Source organism: Carlito syrichta, unplaced genomic scaffold (assembly GCF_000164805.1).
Source record: "Carlito syrichta isolate Samal-C Ts95f unplaced genomic scaffold, Tarsius_syrichta-2.0.1 Scaffold314552, whole genome shotgun sequence".
Taxonomy (NCBI): Eukaryota; Metazoa; Chordata; class Mammalia; order Primates; family Tarsiidae; genus Carlito; species Carlito syrichta.
Window position 1 is genome coordinate 135,151 of NW_007258648.1, and position 21,413 is coordinate 156,563.

Consider the following 21,413-nt stretch of genomic DNA (forward strand, 5'->3'; position numbering starts at 1 on the left):
TAATGTGATGCCTCCATCTTTATTCTTTTTGCTCAGGATTGCTTTGTTTTTTGCTTCCATGTAAATTTAAGCATTGTTTTTTTTCTAGATCTGTGTGTGAAAGATGGCGAAATTTTCCCAGGTTTTTAATAATTTGATAAGGACTGCCTTGAATCTTTAGATTGCTTTAGGTGGTATGAACATTTAAAAAAATATTGAGTCTTCCAATCCATGAGCATGGAACCACTTTCCGTTTGTTTGTATCATCTTTGATTTCTTCAGCAGTTGTTGTAGTTTTCATTGTAGGGGATCTTTCACGTCTTTGGTTAGATATGTTCTCAGGTATTTTCTTTTTGTGTGTGTGGCTATTATAAATGGGATTTTTTTTTTCTTGATTTGGCTCTCAAATTAGTGTTGTATAGAAATACTACTGATTTTTGAATGTTGATTTTGTAACCTGAGACTTTACTGAATTGTTTATGAGTGCTAGGAGTTTTTTGGTGGAATCTATTGGGTTTTCTAAATATAGAATCATATCATCTGTAAGTGATCATTTAATTTCCCTTTTACCTATTTGCATACCTTTTATTTCTCTTGCCTAGTTGCTCTGGCTAGAACTTCCAATACCGTGTTGAATAGGAGCAATTGTTGTCATTTTAGCAATGTTCACAGCATCTTTACCAGGAGTAAATTGCATCTCTAAAAACCACTTTATTTACTCATCCTTTAGAAGCAACTTTTTATTCATTTTCAGTAATATGGTCACGTTTTTAGGCTTCACTTCTAATTCTAGTTCTCTTGCTATTTCTACCACATCTGAGGTTACTTTCTCCACTGAAGACTTGAACACCTCAAAGTCATCCGTGAGGAACAGAATTAATTTCTTTCTGTGAATGTTGATATTTTGACCTCTTTTCATGAATCACACATGCTCATAGTGGCATCTAGAATGGTGAAATTTTTCCAGGTTTTAATTTACTTCATCCTGATCCATCAGAGGAATCACTATCTGTGGCACCTATAGCCTTATGCAACAAATTTCTTCAATAATGAAACTTGAAGTTGAAATTACTTCTTGATTCTTGTGCTACAGAATAAATGTTGTTAGTGGGTGTGGAAACAACGTTAATTTCCTGAACATCTTCATCTGAGCTTTTTAATGACTGTGAATTATCAGTGAGCAGTACCATTTTGAAAAAAAATTATTTTTCTCTGAAGAATAAAATAATGGGCTTAAAATATCTAGCAAATTTTGCTGGAAATGGCTGTCATCGTATCTTGGTTAGTCTATATATAGCGCTCAGGTGAAGTAGATTTAGTTATTAAGGGCCCTAGAATTTTCACAATGGTAAAGAAGCATTAGTTTCAACTTAAAGTCATCAGCTCCATTAGCCTTTACCAAAAGAGTTAACCTGCTCTTTGAACCTTGAAGCCTGAAGCCAGGCATTGACTTCTTTTTAGCTATGAAAGTCCTAGATGGCATCTACATCCAATAGAAGGCTATTTTGTCTTTGTTGAAAATCTGCTAAACCACCAGGCCATGACAGAAATTCCAGGATGCCTTTCTGTATGAATCTAATTTTAGTATTTTGAAATAAACCTCAAAACATTTTTATTGTATTAAGTCAATGTGCATATTAGCCCTTTAACTTCAAAACTATGATACTTGCAGTCAAATTATGTAAAAAATAAGCATAAACAGCAATTTTTTAAATTTGGAGAAATGAATGTGTCCTCATGGATTAGAAAATGCAAACCACATTTGGGAGCTTACATTATATACAGTGATTTATACTGCATTGCCTATTTATTCTTAATTTTAAAATAATTAAATATAAAACATCTTAATGCATTGAAAAACCAGATGAAATTTTAGATACATAAAGAGTATTGAGTTATTATAGTTATATTTTAAATGTATTGAATATTTATTTTCATGTAAAATTACTAGTCATATTTTCCATCAGTTTTTAAAAATTGTTTTTGTTGTAGTTAACTTGGTTTAGTCTCTGATATTTTGGGTTTTTTTCCTAGTTTTTTTTTCTTTTTATGAGTTTGGGTCTCATTCTGTCATCTAGGCTGGAGTACAGTGACGCAATTATGGCTCATCACAGCCTTGACCTCCTGGGCTCAGGAGATCCTCCCACCTCAGCCTTCCAAGTAGCTGACATTACAGGTGCATGCTACCATGCGTGGCTTGTTTATTTAAAAAAAAATTTGTTGAGATGAGGTTTTGCTATGTTGGCCAAGTTGGTCTTGAGCTTCTGGGCTCAAGCAATCCTCCCACCTTGGCCTCGAGATTACAGGCATGAGCCACTGCACCTGGCCATAGTCTCTTGTTTAATAAAGCAAACACTTTTTTTTGGTATCTAATCAAAATAATGTGTAACATTCAACATGTGTAATATTCTCCAGAAAAAAAAAGAGATTCAGATAGACTAATTTTTGGGACTTTACTTTTTTAGTGTATAAATGACTGTACAGGGATGTCTGTATTGAAAGGTTTAAATTTCATACAGGTTTCTTATTTTTTAGTAATTATTGAGTCTTAACATTAAGATAGAAACACCTATAAAATATCATTTTCAAGGTTATATTAAAATTTAGCAAATCTTTTTTCAGAGGTATTTGATTAATTCTATTAATCAAAGTTTTGCAAGACTGTGTGATAAGCACTATGGGAGACAACATAACGTAGGGTTCCTTAGTTTAAGAATATTGATAACTTGCCTGCTATTAGTAGTAGATATAATTCTTTCAAAATGTATGCTAATGCCTTATTAATTACAGTGTGACTTGGTCAAACAACTAAGATACATACACACATACACACGTATTATATATATCTTCTTAAGCCAGCAACCCACAGTATTAACTAAATATAATATAACTCTAAATAACCAGTTTAAGGAAATGACAGAGTGGTTTGAAGCCAGTTCGTGTCTGTAATAAAACACTTGTATTGCCAGTCTTTCCAGGGGAAGCAATTGGCTGTATATTTTTAAGTGGAAAGACACAATTTAAAATTAAATGCCAGCCGGGCATAGTGGCTGGTGCCAGTAATCTAGCCACTGGTGAGACTGAGGTGGGAGGATCACTTGAGCCCAGGAGTTCAAGGTGGTAGTAAGCTATGATTGTGCCACTGCATTCCAGCCTGGGTGACAGAACGAGAACATTCATAAAATTAAATGCCAAATTTTATTTTTTTGCTTTAGTAACATATATAGTCATAAATGGATAGATTGAAGCTCTTTGTAATTAAATTATTTATTTTTTAAAACTGTATCTCAAATATATTTTACATAACTTTATTATGATTTCTATTTTCTTGATATCTTTCTAAAAATTATTTCCTACTTATGAAGGTGTTTAATGAGAAAGGAAAAAAGGAGTGAATAACATATTGTATTTGTAGGTATCAATAAGAATGCTCATACCTTCAGACTTGGTTGGACTTTGGATATTTGATTTTCAATTTTCAGTAATGGTTACTCTTTTGCAAATTTATGATTTTTTTTTTTTTTTTGAGTCAGAGTCTCACTCTACCGTCCAGGCTGGAGTGCAGTGGCACACTCACAGTCACCACAGCCTCGACCTGCTGGGCTTAGGTGATCCTTCTGCCTCAGTCTTCCAAGTAGCCAGAACTACAGGTGTGCACTACCACACCTGGCTACTTTTTTTGATTTATTGTAGAGATAAGATCATAGCAAACTGCCCAGACTGTACTTGAACCCACAAGCTCAGGCAACTGGCTTACCTTGGCCTCCCAAAGTGCTGGGATTACAAGTTTGAGTCACTGCACCTGGTCCCAATTTTTGTTTTTTTAAGAAGAAAAAAATGTTTAAGCTGGAATTATTTTCTAGAGAACAATTTCATTGTATTTTCTCAGATGAAAGACAAGTTAAACCAATAACCATTAAGACTGAAAATTGTAATGCTGTAAAGAACTATAAGGGGTCATATTCTTTAAAGGTGCTACAGTTTTGTAAAAGACAATTTATATCTGTTCATACTTTATTCACTGACAACATGACATCTTATAAATGACTTACTTAACTGACCAGTGAACACACTTTCTTAAATAATAAGCGATTTAAGATTGCATTGATACTTTGGTATTAATTTGCTTCACTTTATTTTTGGCAATATCTATATATAATTTTAACTTAAAAATTTGCAAAAATATAGTTGGAAAAATATCACATATACTGGGCATCTTTCTAAAGATCTTGGCAATATTGCTAAAATACAACACTAAGATTACAGAAATTTTAAGTTACCATCTTATTCATAAAACTCTGACTTAAATGTCTTTCAGAAAGCTCAATATCTGCTTATTAAAGGTAATTATAAAATTGATTTCATATTTGATATGTTATATGCCTATATTAAATGATTCATGGATTTCTGTGGCTACCTGTGTAACAGAAAGAGAGCAGGTAATGCTGCTCATCAAAGTAGATAGGCTCTAATAGCTATAAAATGGAAGATAAAATGTAGACTTCTGCTTGAATTAAATGAACCACTGATGTAATTTCATGCACATCCAGTATACATTTATTTCACGTTTCCTTCTGTTACCACTTCTTCTGGTCTTGATAAGGTAACTTAGGTATAGTTGATTTATTATCTAGAAATTACAACTGTTACTTTCAATATGTATGTGTAGATTTTGGTCTTTCAAAACTACATGCTCCCCACTCTTGTTATTTTGAAAAGTGAAATCAAGAACCTCTCTCTCTCTCTCTCTCTCTCTCTCTATCCCTCCTCCCATCTCCTTCTCTCACTTTCTTTTATTTTGTTTCTTAAAGAATATGATTAATGCCCCCAAAAGTAAAAATTTGAAAATGCCCTTACCATATTAGTTTACTTTTTCTATTCCTTGATCTCAAATGCTGGGTGATTGCAACTATAGACTGCAGGATCATACTGAGATAATTAACTATATTTTCATATATATATATATATATATATATATATACATATATACATATATATACTGTATTTTACATTGCTTTCACATTATGGAAAATATTTTCATCCATGTTTTGTTCTGCTGAAATGCAACATGAAAGGAAATATATTTTTAAAAACTTACTTGGGTGTAGACCCATTATGGTTTTCTGTGAATCAGTGCCCTTTGTTTTATTTGGTATGATACTAGAATGGCCTGTCCTACATAGATAACTTTCTCGGGTTAATAAGTGTAATTCCCAGATTGAAAACAACTCTTCATACATGTTTCAAGTTATAGAAGCAACAGCTGAGACTTGGAGAGATTAGATAATTTGCCAGTGATCACACAGCTCATAAATGGCTGAACTGACCCCAGCTCCTGAGCACATCTCCTTCCCAGACAGTGAGCTCAACTGCACCTTCTGTGCCAACACACTCATGCTTCCAGAGCCTGCTGAGGTATGTTGGACAGTTTTCCTCTGCACTAAATGGCTTCAGCTTGCTGAAACTTTGGAGTCATTGTGCTTTTCACATATCAACGGCCGCCTTCTGCATTCTTGGTTGAGCCCAGTGGGATTTTCTTTGTATTTGAAGCAGAGCAGCTGAGCACTGTTGGAGAACATCAGAAAATGGGAAAGTTTGGTAATACTTTAAAATACGCATTGACCAACCTCAGATGCGCCCTTAGCAGAGACTGGCAATTCTACTGCCCTTCTCCTGCCTCCTGGTTTGCGCAGCAAGGCCTTTCAAAGCTTCTCCTCCTCTAGTAGATATTATATCCATCTGCCCTTCCCCTTACTGTGAGCAGATGACCCCTGCTTTTGCTTTACAGGAAAAATAAAAGCTATCAGATATAAATTCTGTCCATTTTCCTGTCAGCTTTCATATTCAAATTTTCTTACTGCTGCATTACAAAGTAACTTATATTTTGTTGAATCCTTGCAATATGCAAGCTTTATTCTAGGCACTGTAGACACAGATAGGAACAAACCAAATGATTTTCCTGGTCTCATGCACCTATCATTCTATAACAGAGACAGAAAATAACCTTATGTATAAATGCATTGGCCAAGGTTATCCAGAGAAATATAACCGATAAGAGGTAGAAAGATGCACAGATCTATGATCAATAGGTATAATAAGAGATACAGGCACATCTTGGAGATACTCTGGGTTCAGTTGCAGACCACTACAACAGTTTCCCAGTGCATATAGAAGTTATGTTTACACTATAATGTAGTCTATTAAGTGTGTCATGGCATTCTGTCTAAAAAAAAAAAAAAGAAGAGCACATGCCTTATTTAAAAATACTTTTGCTAAGATGCCAACAATCATCTGAGCCTTCAGTGAATCTTAATCATTTTGCTGGTGGAGGGTCCTGCCTCAGTGTCTGTGGCTGCTGCCTGATCAGGGTACTGAGTGCTGAAGGTCAAGGTGGCTGTGGCAATTTCTTCAAATAAAACGATAATAAAGTTTGCCACATTATTGATTTGTCCCTTCAGAAAAGATTTCTTTATAGCACGCAACAGATTCTTGATAGCATTTTACCCACAGTGGAACTTTCAAAATTAGAGAATCCTCTGAAACTCTGGCACTGGTTTATCAGCTAAGTTTATGTAATATTCTAAATTCTTTGTCTCAACAGTAGTCACAGCATCTTCACCAGGAATAGATTCCATCTCAAAAAACCACTTTCTTTGCTCATCCATAAGAAGCAACTCTTCATCCATTCAAATTTGATCATGTGGCTTTCACAATTCAGTTGTGTCTTCAAACTTCGCTTCTAATTCTAGTTCTCTTATTATTTCTACCAGATCTGTGGTTACTTCCTCCACTGAAGAATGGAACTTCTCAAAGTCATCCATGAAGGTTGGAATCAGCTTCTTTCTGTGAATGTTGACATTTTGACCTCCTCTCCTGAATCACAAATGCTCTTAATGGCATCTAGAATGATAACTTTTTTCCAGAAGGTTTTTAGTTTACTTTGTCCGGATCCATCAGAGGGATCACTGTCTGTGGCAGTTGTAGCCTTATGAAATGCATTTCCTCAATAATGCAACTTGAAATTACTTCTTGATTCTTGTGCTGCAGAATGAATGTTGTGTTAGCAGGCATGGAAACGTTAATTTCCTAGACATCTCCCTCTGAGCTTTTGAGTGACTGTGCGTTGTCAATGAACAGTAGTATTTTGAAATGTCTTTTTTTCCTGAAACGTAGGCCTCTTCAGGCTTTTTTTCTTGAAGAGAAGCCTTGAAGGTGTTGACTTCCTTTCTCTAGCTGTAAAAATCCTAGCTAACATCTTTCAATACAAGGCTGTTTCACCTACAATGAAGATCTGTTGTTTCGTAGCCAGCTTCATCATGGACCTGAGATGGATTTTTTTGATAACTTGCTGCAGCTTCTGCACTAGCCCTTGCTGCTTCATCTTGTACTTTCATGTTATGGAGACAACTTATTTTCTTCAATATCGTAAACCAGCCTCTGCTAGCTTCAAACTTTTCTTCTGAAGCTTCCTCATCTGTCTCAGTCTTCAGAGAACTGAAGAGGGTTAGGGTCTTTCTCTGGATTAGGCTTTGCCCAATGGGAATGTTTTGATTATTTTGATCTTTTTTTTAAATTAATCAATATTTTTTATTATGGTTTTGTGGAGTACAGTTAAGGGTTAGGTGTACAATTACGTTTCATTCAGGCACCCTGTTGATAAGAGGTGTTTTCCGATCCCCAGACAGATATTTGCTACTGTTAATCCCATCTCCCTCCCCCCCCATAGTTTCCCAGTACTGTCAGTCATTTTCTTGTAGTATTGCATTGGATGTTCAAGGTCCATTATATGAGTGAGAACATGTGATATTCAGATCTTTGTTTCTGTGAGAGGTCACTCAGTATTATAGACTCTAGTTCCTTCCAGGTTGCTGCGAAATTCATGATTTTGTTCTTTTTTATGGCTGCGTAGTATTCCATCGTGTATATGTACCACATTTTTTAATCCAGTCCTCTTTTGATGGGCAGCATGGTTGTTTCCAGGTTCTTGCTATTGTGAACAACGCTGCAATAAACATACGTGTGCATGTATCTTTTTTACAGAGTGATTTGTGTTCTTCAGGGTATATTCCCAGTAGGGGGATTGCAGGGTCATATGGAAGGTCAATTTTTAGAGCTTTTAGGAATCGCCACACTGCTTTCCACAGAGGTTGCACTACTTTACACTCCCACCAACAGTGTAGAAGTGTTCCCTTTTCCCCACACCCTCTCCAGCAGCTGTTATTTTTTGAGTTGTTGATAATTGCCATTCTGACTGGAGTTAGGTGGTATCTCAGTGTGGTTTTGATTTGCATCTCCCTGATGATTAGTGAGGTTGGGCATTTCTTCATGTGTTTGTTGGCTGCTCGAATGTCTTCTTTTGTGAAATGTCTGTTCATATCTTTTGCCTTCTTATAATTTTTGTGTTCACTGGAGTAGCACTTTTAATTTTCTTCAGAACTTCTCCTTTGCAATCACAGTTTGGCTAACAGTGTGTCACAAAGTCCTAGCTTTTGGCTTATCTCAGCTTTTCATACACCTTCCTCACTAAGCTTAATCGTTGCTAGCTTTTGATTGAAAACAAGAGACATGTGACTTTCCCTTTTACTTGAACAGCTAGAGTGCATTGTAGGGTCATTAACAGCCTCATTTCAATATTATTATGTCTTAGGGAGGCAAGGCAGTAGGAGAGGGAGTGCCAGAGATTGGGGAATGGCCAGTCAGGGGGTGTGCTGGAGAACAATGTCCACCTTATACCATCGGGCAGAAAGCAAATTCAACCCTCCATTACCTTTTTTTTTTTTTTTTAATTTAAGTTCTCAAGGGGTGGGATGATACACATCCACATGGGGGGTGGGGAGATCTGCTTTACAGAGATACCAATTCAAATGCTAATCTCTTCTGAAAACACCCTCAGCGATATACCCAGAAATAATGTTCAACCAGATGTTTGGACATACTGTGGTCAACTGAATTTGATACATCTAATTAATCATCACAATAAATAAATATAAATAGTATTTTGAAAACTGATGAGCTCTAGAAAGAGAAAAACAGGTGATGTGAAACAGTGATGGGCGGGACGTGGGCATGAAGGGGAGAAGGCAGTATTTACTAGGGAGGCAAGGAAAGATGCCTCTTAGGAAGCAATATAGCATAGGGTTGAGAGCAGACAGAGATTCAGATTCCACCACTATTGTCTGAGGAACACTAGGCTAGTTACCTAGACTGCATTTTTCTGAGTTTTCTCATTTGTAAAATTAGAGCCTTATATGAGTGTTAATATGAATTAAATACTTGCACTGTGTTTAATGTAGTGCCTGGATTATAGTAAGCGTTCAATGATCAGAGCTATTGTATTTGTCAAAGACCAATTAGCACACTCAAGAGTTCAAATGAAGGTAGTTTAATAAAGGGGTCATTTATAGAGGTGTCAGATTAGCTAAGGGAACCAGGAGGATGTGGAAAATCACCCAGGTAATAGCAACAGTAGGAAACCATTACTATGTGTAAGCCCGAAGAGACAAAGGGAAAGAATGATAGTATTTACCAGAGCTTGGTGGGAGGAGTAACTATGGCAGAGGATCATCGGTGTTCTCTGGAGCTGAGCATGCCTCCTTTTTCTTTCTGTCTCAGTAATCTTACCATAAAGATGGTTCTTTTCTGTACCATTTATCTGCTTCTCTATATGGATTCCCTGACAGGAGTTGTGGTCATAGAGAAATTCAGCCATGAAGAAAGCCACTTGACAGGAAAGAACTTGGGGGAGGGTAATGCCCTGACATGTCTCTTCCCGCTCTTGAATTTCTCAGCAGTGCTTGCTATCAGGGCACGCAACCAGAATTCAGAGATAAGGAAATCTAGAAGATGTGATTAGTGGAGAATTTACTCACAAGGGACAGAGAGTCAGGGAAGGGTGGAGATTAGATTGGGGAGGACAGTAGGCAATCTGCTATCATAATTGTCATCAATATCAGCATCATCATTATTAAGGTACATTTAAACTGAGAAGCCAGGACAAGGAATAGTACCAGAAGGAGAGAACAGAAACGATCAATGCCCTGAAGCAGGATTGCTGCAGTGGTTGTGCTGATTTTGGACCACCTGACTATAGGGGGTGATGTTCGCAGAAGCTATATTCACAAAGCAGAGGGAAGACAAATGGGACTTGTGCAAAATAAGTAAGGGAAAGTGGGGAGAGATGCAACTGGAAAGATAGCCAGGGCCAGATCATCTAGGTTTGTATTGGTCATGCTAAGGAATTGAATTTTTCTTTAATGTAATAGGAAGTCCCTTGATTTTAATGAGGAAGAGGCTTGATCTGATCTATATTTATAAAAGACAACTTTGGATGCTACCTGGAGATTAAATTGTGGGTGGGCAAGAGTGCAAGCAGAAAGTTGTCACAGTCTCAGAGATAGTAGTGGCTTGAACTAAAGTGGAGGTAATGGAGACAGAAGTGGATCAAACCTGGATTTTTGAGAAGTAAAACAAGAAGCCTTTCTAATGGATTGACTATAAGAGGAGGTGGGGATGGTTGAAAGAAAGAAAGAAAGAAAGAAAGAAAGAAAGAAAGAAAGAAAAAGAAAGAAAGAAAGAAAGAAAGAGGAAGGGAAGGAAAGGGAAGGGAAGGGAGAGGAGGGGAGGGGACGGGAGGGGAGGGGAGGGGAAGAGAAGGGAAAGAAAAGGGAAGGGAAGGGAAGGAAAGGAAAGAAAGAAATGACTCTAAGTCTTTGGTTTAGACAGCTAGGTGAATGAGATTGACATTTATCCAAGAGTACATGCCTATAATCCCAGAACTCTGAGAGACCGAGGCAAGAAGATTGCTTGGGCCCAGGAGTTTGAGACTAGCTTGGGCAGCGTAACTCGACCTCATCTAAAAGAAAAATAAGGTGGGTTTGCTGGTACGTGCCTGTATTTCCAACTACTAGAGAGGTTGAGGTAGAAGGACCTCCTGAGCCAGGAGGTTGAGGCTGTGGTAAGCCATGATCATACCATGGTACTCCAGTCTGTACCATAGAGTGAGGCTCTGACTCAAAAAAATAAAGAATTCTGAGATACCTGTGAGACATCTGAATAGATATAGTAAGGAGATAGTAGAATGCAGGGTGAATTAAGGCCTGACATATACATGTGGGTGTCATCATTATACTGGTGAGAGCTAAAAGTATGGAAAGTAGAAATAGAATAAGGACTGAGGTCCCAGGTCTCCAGTGTTAGGAATTTCAGCAAAGATAGAGAAAGCATAAGAGAACAAGAAGAAACAGTCTAATAGGAGGGAAACCATTAATTGTTATGTTATGAATGCAAAAAGAAGAAAACGTTTTAGGAACAAGGGAGTGATCATTGGTGTTTCATGGAGCTCTGTGGTGCTGGACATACCACTCGCTTCTTTCATTCTCAGATATCTCATCCTGAAGATGAGTCTTCTCTCTTCTGTGTCATTTGTCTCTTCCTCTGTATTAGATCCTTCCAATCATCACTGAGATATTCTTACATCCTTTCTCTCTCAAAAATCAAAGTAGACCAAGCCAAACCAACCAACCAACAAAAAACAAACACAAACTCGCCCTCAAACTCCAGGTCCAGCTACTTCTCCCACCCCTCAATGTCTCCTTCCCTTTCAAGAGCAGTCTAAACTGTGCTTCCAGTTTCTTAACACCCACTCGCTTATTAAGTCACACAATTGAGTGCGATTCTTTTGGTAACACATTAATGAATGTTCTGCTAAAAGTGACTGGAAAATAAGGATTTATTTTTCCATCTAAGAGGGAGGCTGCATGCAGGATTTTTAGGGTTGTTTAATTCAGTAATCAAGGATGTTGGTGCTCTGTGATCCCCTTCCTCCTGGTAGTTGTGAGGCAGCTGCAGCAGTTCTAAGGATTTGGTCCTTACATAGGATATATTTATTTTCATGGTTTCACATTTTCATTAAGGAAGAAAAATGCTTCAAGAAAACACTAGCAGGTGTCAATCCCCACTGACCAATATTAGAGCACACGTCCTACCTATTCTCTAACTGCAGGGAGGTTAACAGAGCAAGGATCTAGCATTTTTTGTGTGTGTATCAGTGGTGGGAGACAAGCTCTGTCAACAAGAAAGAAGAGGGCATTTTATTCATAATGCTCAGCTTAGGGCCTCTTTCCCCCCCTAGACGAAAGCACTTGATCTTATAGCAGGATCTGTTTTGTTTATCATTTTATTCTTAATGCCCAGCTCATTGCTCAACTCACTTAGTTAAAATAAATATGTTTAATCCTTGCATGAATACATTTCAATGTGTTTTTTCAATTAGCCACACCAGCCAACAATTCTAATTTCCTGTTTCCACTTTGCTGGGGATTAAACAAATCCCCATTTTTTTCAGGTGCGTGTGGTGTGCATGCCCATGCACATGTGAATTTTATAGCAAATAGGCTTGGAGAGAATAACTGACAGCTCTATTTTAACTAATGTATAAACTCAGTGACATGCATTTTGTTAATCAGGGGCCACACATGTTAATTATTTACTCCTTGAGTTTTGTTATGATAAGCAGAGATTTTCAAATAGTTGACTTGTAGGTCAATGATTTCATGTCTTTCGTGTCTTATTGAAAATGAGATCTGGGCAATTATGGCAGAATTTTCTGTGTTCACATTTTAAAATAATATCTGAAATCTGAAGGAAATGAATGTCTGGTTGTACTTAAAGAAGCAAAATAAAACTATTATCATAAATGTATTTATGATAATTTTATGCTATAATGATAAACTATATACAGATCCATTTCAAGAGAGTTCTTATAATAGGTTTGAGTGATAGACAAGGCCTAAATAATTTGCAGTTAAATACTATATTACATTTTCTATTGTGTCAAATACATATTTTTATTTTTTGAAAAGTGAAATTATAATTAGCTTTATTTATAAAGCTATTATCAAGGGTTATTAGTAATTTTGAGCTTTTATTTTAAACAAAAATATTATGAGAAGCAATTATTTTTATAGCATATGTGGATAAAAGCTGACAATGAAGAATTTTTTTTGCTATGAGAATTCTTAGATACATACTCTAAACAATAATTTTAAAAATCAATATTTATTAACACTTTAACACATATTTAGAAAGCTACTAATGTAGGCCAGGCATTGTGGTAATAAGAATCGATTGCAAATTTTACTGTTGTAATATGTATTTTTATAAATCATTTAGGAATTTTTATGTGGTATAATTATCCTTTGGCCTTATTATATAGTGTATTATAGGTATTTATGAAATATTCCTAAAGATGGTTTCACATTTCATTAAGGAGGAAAAATGCTTCAAGAAAACACTAGAGAAAGAAAGAAACAATATTAAATTAAAAGAGGCAACATGCTTCATAACTACCATTAACAATGTGGCCTCCAGAAAATTGTAAGGCCTCAAGGAGCTTACAGCTTAGTTGAGGAAAGTAGACATATATAAAATAATTTTTAAAAAAAACTGGAATAGTAAAAGGAAACTGTTATTCTCTGTCCTAAGCGCTGGATGTTATGATCCAAAAACTATCTCAGAGCTCAAGAACTGAAGATATTTTGTCTTCAGTCTTTTCTGGGAATAAGTAGGGGTAGAAGTACCAATAAGTAGGATCAGTAATTGATTGTTTGGATTCTTTGCAATTGTATTGTTGGCCAAAAGTTAGATGCAGTCTGTATTCCAGAATTTCTATTTCCTTGGCCCAGACAAAAGTTGGGTCTACAAAGGGTGAAGAAATTTTAATTGGATTATAATCAATTTTTTTTATGTCTACATGGCAATAAAAGAGTGATTTTCAGGGATAAACTATGGGTTATAGGACTGGACCTAGTGTCCCAACCTCAGTAACTTTGTTCTCTCTCCAGACCTGAAGCATAGTTCTGTCCACTCTGCAACAATCTTGCAAGGGTGAGTTTGACAGAGACTTAGGCTGTTTCCACAGTAACATCTGATCTGTGTCTTACACAAGGATGAATGGGAAAGACAGAAGTTTACTCTGGAAGTTATTGAGTACCTGTGAGGCCTATTACAAGCAAGTCAGATACATCTCCTGGTCAACTCCAAGCAATTAACACCTCTATGAACCTTGATGTAAGGAAGTCAATCAAGCAGATTTTTCTGTCTATACATGGCTAAAGTCCTCGATTCTGAATTAAAGGGTGGTAAAGTACCAACTTCATTTAGAGCTTTTCGTGAGCACTGCAAGTGTCTTACATTCTAGACAACCATATGGCTATCCAGTCCTCTCAGGAGAATATAGACTCCTGAATATACTAGCTCTTTCTATCTCGTTTATTTTTACTTTTATTTTTACTTTTTGAGGGCTTTTAGTCAGACTCTATGCTGAATTTTGCATGGACCACCTCATTTAGTTCTCAAATGGGGAAGAGTTCATTAACATGACCATTATTTAGACAGGGAAACCAAGACTTAGAAAAGTTATTAGCTTGCTTAATTTCACTCAGTTTGAACATCACCCAACCCTAGTGCTCTTCTTTCTGCCTAGTACCATGTTGTGCATATAGTAGGCCTTCAATACATATATAGGGAATAGAATAATAATTCAAAAGTCAACATCAATATTGTTGTCTTAATTTTTAGTTTGGTTTTGGCGTTGTCCTATAAACACTTATGATTTAGTAATCACATATTATTGAATCATGCCCAAGACACTCACAAAAGAGACTGTAGAAAGATTATCTCCCTATGTGATGTTACTTGCCCTATGATTTTTTAATAGTTGCATAATATTCTATTTTAAAAATCTCTCCTTCCCTTGCTTTTCCGTTCTCTTTCTAACCCACTTTTCCAAAGTTTTCATCTCTACATAGGCTACATTTCTTACCACTTTGTAGCTGCATGAGTTTGCCCAGTGCCTCATTTCTTCACCTGCAAAGTTGGCTAAGAATAACATTTATTTCATGACACAGCTGCAAGAAAGAAATCGGATAAAGCATACAATATTGTGCTTCTCAAACTATCTACGACAGACTTTTTTCTGTCGATGACCATTCCTTCCTTATTATTTTTATCGTCATCATTGACTTGTCTTAAGTCTTACTTCTCCTGAGAAGCTGTCTTCACTAACTTCTTAAGGTAGGTAGTTTTCAAAGTGTGATTTGAGGATCCCTCAGGATTCCAGGTATGCTTTCAACTACATATATGTGTGTGGCCAAATTGTCTTCTAATGCTTCAAGCAAAACAACGTATTACAGTAGATTGAATGAAGAAACAGATATGGCAATCCGGCTCTCTTATGATAATACCAGCATTAAATTTACTTGCAAAAGTGTAAAACAGTGCAACTCTTCTTATTAAATAATTTTGTCTTTGAAAGTATCACTACTTATATAAAAATATATTGTTTATATTAATATGTAATGGGCTTATAATTGTTACTTAAAGATGAATTATTACATAAATATTATAAATTTTCAAAATTTACTTTCTATTATGGTAAATATGCATAGATATATTATAAAATTTTTTTAAAAAACTTGTTAGTGCCCTCAATAATTTCCAAAGTGAAGATACCAAAAAGTTTGACAACTAGTGATTTAGGCATGAAGATATAAGGGGAATTTTGCTACTATACATCTGCTCATTTTTTTATCTTCATAAATAATAAGCATCTTTTACTGAGAGTCTACGGTAGAAGGGCATGATATGTGCGTTATCTCTAATCCACACAGCAACCTGTAAACTAGCTTTCTCACTTTAATTTTACAGATTTGGAAACTGGGGTTTACAGAAATGAAGAATCCCCCAAGTTTTCCTGGAAACTAAGTGGTAGAGTCAGGCTACTGCTTAATTCCAAGTCACTGGTATTTCTTAATATGTACTATCTTTCATAAATCCATATTATTCATCAAACCACCTTCCATGGTATCAATTATAATTCTATATGCAAGGAATTAATGAACAAAATGATTATTGAATAAGTATGGGCAGCCCCATCCTTAAGAGCCCTTAATGGCAAGGGTTAATCTTTAAATGACCTGTATGTCTTTAAAACTATTTATTTTCTAAAGTATTTTCAGTTCTGGATTGCCTCCTGTAGACAGTGGAATATTGGTTTTTCAAATCAATATGTTTCAAAGAATGAACACAATTCATTCAACTTCTACTTAAGCTAAGCTTTCTAAGCTTAATTCTATATTAATTCACCTGTAGATGCTTAACTTGATTTGGAAACATTTTATAATTCCACTTCCTGATAATATGCTTAGTCATTTCTCCACAGAGGAGTTAAGATTTTAAGATTTTCAAAGTTATCGGTACATAATTAAACCTTGTTCAATTAACTGGCCTGCTGCCACACTTGCAGGGTGCCATGTCCTGCTACTCAGGAAACTGACACAGCATCACAGAGGATGCTGGTTTTTGCAGACTGAGCCAACTCTGAAGACGTAATGCTTAGGGGGAAAAATGAACAACCCATTTTATTTGTTGCTGAGAACTTCTTGGAGAAGGAGCAATGTATAGAGCTTGTGCAGGGAATGATTCTGGCATGGCACCATGACAGCAGGGGGCAGAAAAACCCCACCAAGCATACAAAACACATGCGTTCTCTGAGGAGGGGAATTCACTAAAAGGATAAAAAAATTTTGTTTTAGTCAAATTGGATGTAAAACCTGGATTTTTGATGGAAATGCCAAGTAGGTAGTTAGAGATTTCTAGCTGAGCATAGGAAAAGAATAAGACTACATTAATAGAAGTGAATGTTTTAGGTTAGAGGTGAGAGGTGAGGTCACGCATTTTTTGAAAGGAAGTTGCAAAGAAATAAGCCCAAAGAGATGATGACTAGATTTTGCATAAATCTATTTTTAGACTGAGAGATGAAGAAAACTTTTTTTTTTTTTTTTTTTTTGGAGTTGGAGTCTCACTCTGTCGCCCAGACTGGAGTGCAGTGGCCACTCCCGGCCATCGCAGCCTCGACCTGCTGGGCTCCGGCGATCCTTCCACCTCAGCCTTCGGAGTAGCCAGAATTACAGGCGAGCGCTACCACACCCCGCTGATTTTTTGATTTATTGTAGAGATGAGGTCTCGCTGCCCAGGCGGGTCTCCAACCCGCCGGCTCAGGCCATCCACTCACCTCAGCCTCCCAAAGGCGCGGGATTACAGGCTGAGCCACCGAGCCCGGCTTGAAAACATTTTAAGATAAAAAATATGGCAGAACCTGCAATTAGAATACGCAAGTGCCTCCAAGGTTTAGTGAGAAAGAAGTTTCAAGAAAGGAAGTCCCATCAATAGTGTAAAATATTCCAGAGGAGGTGGAATAAGAGGGGGAATGTATTTGACTTGTTAATAAGGAGGTGCTTGGTAACTTGTGAATGTTGGTATGGGAGTTAGATTACATGTGGGTAAACGTAAGAATAGCAGCATGTCAGTTGCTTAAGGGACTAGTGGAAAGATAGCAATTACAAATAAAGAGAAATAGATATGTTTATAGAAAAAGCTGAAAGATAAAGTTAGGATAATCCATGGATAACTTGAGAGAAAAGCTTTTCCTCTCAAAAAGTTTCTTTCAAAACTTTTCTCAAAAAGGAGTTTCTTCTCTTTTGAGAAAGGTTTCTACTTCAGATTGTCTACTAAAAACCTGAACCATATATTTAATGAGCAGCTGTGGTATGTAGGCACTGTCACGTGCTTGGAATGTACCAGTGAACAATTTAAACCAATGTCTGTGTTGAGGAGCCTGGTATCTTTTTTGGATACTTAACAGACTCTGGGCTAATTAAGCACTATGAGAAGAAATATACTGTTATGTCAAATGCAGCGGCGTGTTGGTAGTCTGACTTACTAAGAAAATCAAATTATAATAAGGTAAAATAAAGTTCTGATATAGCCTCTGAGGACTTCCGAGGTGTAACCACTCACACCACAGTCAGTTTCTAGCGCCCGACGTAACACCACTGGTGCAGAGTTGGGAAAGGTGCAGGGTAGGCTCCCATACTGCCCATCGCAGGGCACGGGTGCCTGAGTGTCTTGGTATGTAGACTGGGTGTATTAATGCACTTCTGCCTTCGCTTGACTCCTCAGTAAAATAGGGAGAATTTTTTGCAATTCTTATGAGGAAGTCGTTTGCTGGAGAGTAGGATGGGTGGAACCGAAGTCTGGGAAATGCAAGCTATCACCTTAATCCATCATAAGTCATCGTTAGACTTTAATATGTGAAATTGATATTAAATTAGGTTGGAAAGACCAAAGACAATTAAAAAATAAACTCACAGATGGCAAACAACTTTTAGAAATGCTGTAATAACACCTTACTTATCTGACAACACCAGGGAATGAGCTGCTTCCAATAAGTGAATTTTCCTAATAATTAAAACTTGCAGGTTTAAACACTAGCACTTTTTAATTTTAACACGTTTATGTGAAAAACTTTCAAAAATGAATTAGAAATCTTTTTCCTTTTTTATTTTTATACCATATTTTGAGTTTAAAAATAATGTGTGATCATTATATAACATTTTGAAAATAGAGACATATAACGGAGAAAATATGAAAATTATTTTTAATCCCATCATCTAGAAAACCAGTGTTAACATATTGGCTTATTTTCTTTTCATCTTCTTATCTGCATATATTTTAAGTGAAGCATTTTAAAATCTAGTGTATGTCACATAAACTTATTTGCAAACTTTTTCCACATCATTAAATATTCTTGGAACGTATTTTTTTTAATGGTTGTGTAATATTTTATCAAGCAGATATACTGGAATCACTTTAAATGTATACATATTGTTAGTAATTTAAATTGTTTCCCTTTTTCATAATTATAGTGTACTGCAAAGGACAACCACATATATCTCTGTATACCTTATGACATTTCTAACTACAGATTTCTCAAATGGAATTAGTGGGCCAAAATATAGCATTCTTGTTTTATACTCGGTGCAATTGGTCAGATTTTAGTGCACAATGGTCAAGCCTTACCTTTGGAAAAATTATGGAATTAATACTTAACGCTAGAAATGTGTGTGAGTAGCCATCTCTCTGTGTTCTCATCATCAGCAGGCATTGCCATCTTTACCTTAGTTTCTAAATGGTGTGCTGCATGTCACAGTGATTCAGTCCTCGTCATGTATATAAGTGAGATCAATGAGATTATGAAAGCGAAAAGACCTAGAATGCTCCTTGGCACATAATCACTACTTGGTAAATAACTCCATAGGTCCAAGTTTTGGCTTAACATAACAAAGTTTTATTTCTCATTCCCATATCAGTATGAGTTAGTGAGGAGTCTGCTCCATGCAGTCCTTCAGTGGTCCCAGCTTCTTCCGTCTGTTGATTCTACCATCACTTAAGACCTCAGAATCCTTGTTTCAAAGTTCACTTCTGATTAGTGGTGACCACAGGGAAGCTCTGGCATAAATGTTAAATCAAGGAAATTTGTTCTTTATTTAGATGCAAAGACGCACCTGCGATTTATTGAAGTGTGTAAGCTTACTGGCCACCATTGTAATGCATTTTCTCCTTTTTATCACCTTTATACCCTACGGAAATGTGCATCATACTGGTTCATGCTTGCTGGCTGCCAGTCTGCCACTATTCTAGGTTGGAAGTACCTTGTGGGCCGTGGGCTGAGCTTTTTTCATCTTAGTCTCTTCGGCAGTCGATATAGCACCTGGCACTTAACAGGTGTTCAATAAATGATGACTAAATCAATGAATAAATCACTGGATTAATAAATGCACTTTTTGATCTATTGCCTGATTTTGCGGTTTTATTCATGTGACCATATGTTCTTTCATTGAGTCTTTCTTCCCCTACCACTTACCTCAATCTTTTTCAGACTTCTTGGAAACTTCTGGGGTAAATATCTAAAATAGAACTTTAACTCTCAGTGGATCTGAAAAAATTCTTCACGGAGCTTAGGAACTTTAATAAAATTACTTTGAATGACTCTTGCTTTCTTCCTGATTTATTCTATGTTCTGAGTAGTTGAGGCCATCAAATAAACAAATCTGAATGAGTGAGGCACATTTATAAATTAATGTAGGCAGATTTTCTAATACCTAAAAAAACTGAATGTGCATTATCCTCATATGATGAGTGATCCTCTTTCTTCAGCAATAGTTTTGGCATATTTGAATTCAATTTTTAAAAAATATTTTGTGCTCCTTGGGTCAAATCTTCTTTGGGATAAAAGGAAACAAAGAGTTCCTGGGATATAGGAAGAGTCTGTTGATTGTATGACTTTTAAAGTATAGCGCACCTATAATAAGCAAGTTGAATCAATACGGTTTCACAATGTGGTTGAAGAAACTAGAAATAAAAATTTTATTCTAAATGCTATCCACTGGAATTGAATTAACAATCAGTGCAAACAATCCCCTTGGGTTCCCTCCCACTGTGGAAGGTTTTCTGTCTTTTCAATAAATTCTGCTTTCTCAAAAAAAAAAAAAAAAAAAGTCAGTGCATAACAGGGAATATCACTGTATTCTGGAGATGAGGACATGATCTGACTTGGTATAGGGTGTAGGGTATGGTGAGAAGGGCTACTTCTGATTCCACCACTACTAGATGAGTGGTCTTCATAGGAAAAGCAAGTTTTATGTTATCTATTCTGTCTCCACCATAAGGTTGTTAGGCTTAGGTGAGATTGAGCATTCAAATTAAGTAAAAATGTCACAACTTGGGGCAATACTACTTATTTGTTAAAATATACCATACTTCTAGTAAAGTCTTAATTTTTGGATCATCAGTTTTTTCTAGTTGCTAGTATGGCTATATTTTACTCAAATTATAATAATTTATTCTTGAATAATTTATGATTGGCTATAATATATAATGCACCTGTATAGTGCTTCCTAAAATCTCTCTTCAAAGTGCGCAACTTTGTTAATTTTCAAACAGACTTTGACCATGAGTAGGCCTCTCAAACAGCAATACCACTCATGTTGTTACTTAGTTTTCCTCCTCCCACTTATGCTAATAATCCCCTCTTCTTCTCCAGTGGTTTCTGGGGAAGCAGCCTGTTTACATAGGCCATTGCACATTTAGTTGGCCGATTAATAACTATGTCATTTAAAAATGTTCCTTGGCTTGTATCACTTATGCCAGCAACCTTTAAGGTTCAGCATATTCCTGAGGCAGCTGGATGCTAACTGGCATTTGGGTGATGTCTGGGAAGCAGAAATAAGTCCTAAAAATGTTGGTATATATCCTTTTAAAAACTTGTTTTTTAAGAAAACAATCCAGTGGCATTTAGTGAGTTCACAATGTTCTGCAATTACCATCTCTGTCTAGTTCTGAAACTTTTTTAACACTTCAAAGTAAAACCCCTACCTATCAAACAGTCTCTTCCTGTTTCCTCTTCCTCCTAAAACTTGGCAACCACCAATTTGTATTTTGTGCTTTTCAAAACTTTTTATTTAGGAGTAATTTCAAGCTTATGAAAAGTTTCCAAATAAAAACAGGACAGATAACACCTGTATACACTTTACCCA